This window comes from Mytilus trossulus, chromosome 4 (genome assembly GCF_036588685.1).
Source record: "Mytilus trossulus isolate FHL-02 chromosome 4, PNRI_Mtr1.1.1.hap1, whole genome shotgun sequence".
Lineage (NCBI taxonomy): Eukaryota > Metazoa > Mollusca > Bivalvia > Mytilida > Mytilidae > Mytilus > Mytilus trossulus.
In genome coordinates this window covers 43,044,722-43,050,810 of record NC_086376.1, presented here as the reverse complement: position 1 = coordinate 43,050,810, position 6,089 = coordinate 43,044,722, and the positions used below count along the sequence as shown (strand labels likewise).

The window sequence follows — 6,089 nt, the reverse complement described above, 5'->3', positions numbered from 1 at the left end:
AATTTTTGAAACGTTATTGATTTTATTCCTCAGATGTCTCCGAGATCAAATTTATAAAACATGTATTACAAATGTAATATTGTTAATTTAAATGTTCTAGTATAAATGTAAGCATTGTTGCCATTTATACGTCATGTACATGTACAATCATAAGCTGATCAGCTCTATATCTTCATAATTTTTATTCTGTTTCACTGTTCTTTTATAAGACTCAATATATATATATGATCTTTATTCATCATTGGGACAGGTAGGTGAAGCAGGTCCTTTTGATTGCATTTTTTAAAGGATTTTGACAGCACTAAGGCATATACATGTAGTTCCAATTTATAGTTGACCTCTGCTCCTCAATTGGATTGTGGCAACACATATTGCATATACATGTAGAATGTTGTTCATAAGTTTCAGCACTTTACACATAGTTTCCGGTTGCAAGATTAGATGATACTGGCTTCTCATAAAATTCTGTCAGTACTGTGCTAATAATTCCAAGTAAAGTTAAACATTCCAAGATCACTCCTTCCATTTGCATGTACATGTACAAATGTACTTGCAGCCTGAAATTAAATATCAGAGTAATTCTGTCAGAAAATGAACAATTATTGACATTCAAAAGCATACAGATGAGACTAATTCATAATGGAGAATGTGTCCATAGGACACAGATGAGCAGCCGCTTGCATGTAAAGAATGAAAAGAGTGACACCACCCAAATTTTTACTTTATCTGAGTTGTGTTGTAGTAAGCATTGCATATAAGTATCACAATATTTGGATAAAGCAAACTTGTGTTAAAGAAAGGAACAAAACTTTAGCTATTTTAAAATTTGTAAAGGGGCATAACTCTAGAAAAGTAAAAGCAACCCCACCAAAAATTCAAACTTCATGTGTGTTTGTTGGTAACAAGAATAATATATATGCATTAATTGTGAATTTTATTTAGTTTAATACTATTGGTAGAGGCAAACTGAAGTTAGAGAACAGAAAACAAATTTCGGACGATTACATGCACAACAAGTGTAAATAGTGATTTTGTTTCTATAGGTTGAATAAAGGCTTCTTGCTGTTCGGCTGCCTTCAATTTTGAAAATGCAGCTCATGCAGTCCTCATGAATAAATTATGCTGAGGCTTTTTGTACCCTATTTGGAATATAGGATACACAAATTTTGTATTTATTAAAAATTACTATTCACAAAGCAACAATTATTTTCAACTCAAAATAGAGTAACTGGCCAAAAGTAGTTGTCACCTGCATTTTTTTGCTACATGTATATCATGTAAATATTTTAAATAAAAACACATTACTTCAAAAAAATATTTTGAGGGCATTTAAATATGTATGGTTGGATTTAATTTATATCTACGAGAGCTTAAAAAAAGTAGAATGGTCTATATTAATATGTGTTTTTGTTTTTCCTTGAGAACGCATTAAATATTTTTCAATAATTTAATTTGATTGATTATATTTATATATATAGCAAATTTCTTAACAAAAAATAATGAAAATGAGACTAAAAAAGAATAAAACCACAATATACAAACCTGTGACAATTCTGCTTCTATTGGTACCAGGTTGCTTAAAATCAATCCAAAATAACCCCAAAATAAATTTTTTAATGTTGTTTTAAATACAATATATATATAAATATGTTTAAAAGATGTACAGATGTATTGCCTCTTCTGTAAAGGTTATCATTTACAAATTAGGCCAATTATGTCATATGCTCAACAAAAAAACCCCAAGTCAATCAAACCCCTTGAGAACCTTAATTGATTATTATTAGAGGGGTGGACAGGGGTAAGGAGACAGGGGAATGAGGGATCAGAGAAAAGGGTTATCTTGGAAATACATGTTGTCATTTTTATTTTGTCTTGGAACAAGGAGATGGAAGTATTGAAGTAAGAGGAGAAAATTTTAGGGTAAAAGGGAAGGGAAATATAGTTGGGACAAGGGAGTAGAAACTGCGCATGCCCTAGGGAAGTTATGGGGTACCCCACATACATATGACCCTGACTCTATGTAACTTGGCTACGAAATTAGATTTACCAAATGATGATTAAAAAAGAATAATTCATTGACACTATCAGTAGCGTAAAAATGACAGTTGTGGTGGTTCATACATGTCGTAGCTAGATGTCATCCCCTCCTCTTCGTCCGTTTGCACACGGATATCTCTCAAAACGGGCCAGACATGTTTACAAATTGCCAGTAAGGTGAAAATACTAAGAGAAACACATAAATAAGATACCAGCTATAACAATTAAACATGGAACAGAAATTGAGCTCGCACAAGGTCTCAGTCGCAGTGCCTTTCAACAGTAGCGAGTATTTTGAGACAGCCCCCAAGTTTGTATTTTTCGTGATACTGGTAACATTTGGCTGCCTAAAATATCGAAATATATGTTTTCTTATGCAATAACTCTACCTTCATCGTTGTATATTCACCACAATGTCTGTTATGTATGTAAATGGTCGTATTCATCAATGTAGTATGCTGCTCGGCGTGGCGACCTTGAAATTCCTCTGGTCCGATAATGGCGCCAAATTAGAGGGAAGCAACTCGCGCCAGACAAAAGTACCGTATTTCACCTAAATAATCAAAGTTTCGCTTCCTAATAACAAACAGTCATACGATAACCACATTTATATTCAGCCATCGTTTACTAATATAATTTCAAACATTATTTTATTTAAGCCACCAATAAAGAATTCACAATTAAGTAATTAATGGACTGCATTGAAATCAGACCTTATAGGGTATAGGGGTTAAACAAAAGCTCGTAACTTTTTTAAAAGCCTGGTGACCCCCATTTTATTTAACCTTAAAATGCTCGAAAAGTTCATAGCTTTGACATATCTGTTTTTAAAAAAAATCTACCGGGAAAATTTTACGAAAAATCGATTCAATCAATATTTTTTGCCTTAAACTGAAATTAGAAAATGTAAAATTAAGACATAAATCTATAAATAAAAGGATTTTTAAGTCAAAAACAACAACGGGAAAGGTTTACATTTCAAATTCTAATGTTTTTTCACAAAAAATCATACTGACTTGGTTTTAAAACTCTTTGAATTTGATGTAACCGTTATTGTTGTAAGGGTGGACATGTTTGGAAAAAGGGTCAAAATCGCACATTTCGCTTCAATTTGAGGGGAAAACGAGCCTGGTGACCCCCTTTTTTCTTTGCATTTTTGGATTCAGTATAAAAAAATCTACAGAATAAGTGAAAATAAAAAAAATCTACCGGGGGTCACTATTGGGGTGAGCCACCTTAAGTGCTATTTTTGTCAGATACTTGTGAATATTCACAATTCTAAAACTAACAGAAGTAAAACCTGTTTAAAGAAATTGGTTCCATATTATGTAAACATGGTAGATCTTGTTGTTTAACAAAAGCTTAAAATAAATTGTTTTATAATGATATACTTATTCTAAATCATTTTTCCACACCCGTGCTGCAGATTAAAAACAATGATAATATCGAAAAAAATGACTCTATTTTTAATATTCTACTAGATGTATCAGTGTTATATCATAAAATCAGCGTCTTACTTACATGTTGCATCTCTGATCATGTATAGAAACAAAACAAGTTTTAAAAATTCCATATTCTCTCTCGAAACGGCATATCTATGTTTATTCTTAACAACTTATCTTCAAGGTAGATGGTGTAGGGGCAGTGCATGGAATTTTCATTTACATGTATCTACGAGTTCATACAACTAATCTAGTTGCTTACGTCTACGTCAATTGGTCTCACGTGAGAGTTGTTTCATTGATAATCATACTAAATCTTATAATTTTTAGCTCACCTGGCCCAAAGGGCCAAGTGAGCTTTTCTCATCACTTGGCGTCCGTCGTCGTTAGCTTTTACAAAAATCTTCTCCTCTGAAACTACTGGACCAAATTAAACCAAACTTGGCTACAATCATCATTAAGGTATTTAGTTTAAAAAGTGTGTGGCGTGACCCGGCCAATCAACTCAGATGGCCGCCACGGCTAAAAATAGAACATAGGGGTAAAATGCAGTTTTTGCTTATAACTCAAAAACCAAAGCATTTAGAGCAAATCTTACATGGGGGTAAAATTGTTTATCAGGTCAAGATCTGAAATTTTCTGATGAATCGGACTTCCCGTTTTTGGGTTGCTGCCCCTGAATTGGTAATTTTAAGGAAATTTTACTGTTTTTGGATTCTTTTTATCTTGAATATTATTATAGATAGAAATAAACTGTAAACAGCAATAATGTTCAGCAATGTAAGATTTACAAATAAGTCAGCATGACCTAAATAGTCAGTTGACCCCTTTAGGAGTTATTGCCCTTAATATTCAATTTTTAACCATTTTTCGTAAATCTCAGTAATCTTATACAATTATCTTCTCCTCTGAAGCCACTCAACCAAATTAATCTCAACTTGGCCACAATAATCTATGGGGTATTTAGTTTAAAAATGTGTGGCATGACCAGGCAAATCAACCAAGATGGCTGCCACGGCTAAAAATAGAGCATAGGGGTAAAATGCAGTGTTTGGCTATAAGTTATAACTAAAAAAAACAAGGATTTAGAGCAAATCTGATTGAGGTTTAATTGTTTATCAGGTCAACATATATCTGCCCTGATTTTTTCAGATTGATTGGACAAGCCGTTTTTAGGTTACTGCCCCTGAATTGGTAATTTTAAGGAAATTTTTCCGTTTTTTGTTATTTTTTTAAATATTATTATAGATAGAGATAAACTGTAAACAGCAATAATGTACAGTAAAGTAAGACCTTAAAATAAGTCGACATGACGAAAATAGTCAATTGACCCCCTAAGGAGTTATTGTCTTTTATAGTAAATTTTTAACAATTTTCATAAAATTTGTAAATTTTTACTAACATTTTCCACTGAAACTACTGGGCCAAGTTCATTATAGATAAAGTTAATTGTAAGCAGCAAGACAGTTCAATAATATATATTCACTCATCGAAAAATAAGCTGACAACGACATACATGTAGCATAAAATGAGAAAGACAAAAAGACAGATAAAAATGCACAAAACACAACACAACATTGAAAACCAAAGGCTATTGGACTGCAACTATACAATTAACATAACCAGACGCTTTGGACGATAAAAACAGAAAGTATCTTTCGAAATATTTTTCAATGCTTTTTTTTCATAAAAGAGATAGATAGACAATTCTTTTGATTTCAACTCAAGGTAAACATTCCGATATTGTGAAGATCTACAATTAAATAGCATTTTTTTTCCAAAAAAAGATGCACAGCTGTATCGAGAGAACATAAAAATGGCTCAAAACCATCTCAGATGTTTCTTAGGATCATCAAATCTATAATTTCTGACAAATAGATTTTTCTAAAAATAATGACAAAAGTCACCGACACCGTTTTTAAGGTACATGTATATATATATATATCAATCATTCAAAGTGGTCTTCTATGTGGTAAAAAACCCTAACATAAAATGTCGAAATATTAAAAGCGTCATCGCGTTGCAGGCTGAAAACGTTATATTTTTTTCACTACAAACTAGGTAACTGCTTGATTATTAAAAAAAAACCCGAAGTCGGTGACATTGTGCAGTTTTTACATCTTTAAAGCAGCAGTTTATGATTTCTGCAGATTGTTTGTGTGTATGTGTCTGGTTCTTATCATTTATTATCTTGGGGTAAGTCTTGGTTGTTAAAAATAATAAGAATAATAAGATTAAATGGTAAAACGCTTGTCATTTTTTCGAATAGCAACAAACCACATTAAATCTAATTCTTAAAGCCTGCTGACTGAAAATGATGTTAAAGACTGAATGATGTCATATTGAAAAAAGTAAAACTACACAAAAACTGAGCCCCGAGGAAAATTCTTCAAGGAAAGCCCCTTATCAAATGGTAAATTCAAAAGCTGAGACATATCAAACGAATAGGTAACGACTGTCATATTCCAGACTCGGTAAAAGCATTTTTTTTATGTAGAAAAATGTGAATAGAACCTGGTTATATAGTTCTCACTTGACAGTTGCATTGAATTCGTCTAACTGACTAAAATGTTTGTTGGTAAACGTACCTAAGTAGAACCGTACATTAAC

General features: G+C 32.2%; 1 long non-coding RNA gene across 1 annotated transcript; it reads right to left on the bottom strand.

The window, feature by feature from the left end:
• Positions 1 to 2,547, bottom strand: LOC134713950 (uncharacterized). Its single transcript, XR_010106443.1, has 2 exons — positions 2,427 to 2,547; positions 1 to 557 (listed from the first exon to the last, which is right to left on the bottom strand). It is a non-coding gene; the product is annotated as an uncharacterized LOC134713950 (long non-coding RNA).
• Positions 2,548 to 6,089: the final 3,542 nt, after the last annotated feature.